The following is a 302-nucleotide window of genomic DNA, read 5'->3' on the forward strand; positions in this document are numbered from 1 at the left end:
AACAGAGACTGTCTCAAAAAAAAATACAGGGCACAAATAATTTTTTTAGCAAAAATACATCCCAAATATTGAATGGAGCATACTTAAACTAAAAAAATTATTTTTTGTCTGAAATTCAAGTTTAACTGAGTGTCCTGTATTTTATCTGGCAACCCTGCCTGACAGAGTAAATATGGATATACCTGACAGATGCAAATACAAAACCACTAAGAAAGGACACTATCATAAGATTTTCACAAGGAGGAAAAAGCCCTGCTAAGGAAGGGCACCATCAAAAATTTCAAACACAGAGACGCAAACCA

This window comes from Propithecus coquereli, unplaced genomic scaffold, assembly GCF_000956105.1.
Source record: "Propithecus coquereli isolate 6110/MARCELLA unplaced genomic scaffold, Pcoq_1.0 Scaffold313, whole genome shotgun sequence".
Classification (NCBI taxonomy): Eukaryota; Metazoa; Chordata; class Mammalia; order Primates; family Indriidae; genus Propithecus; species Propithecus coquereli.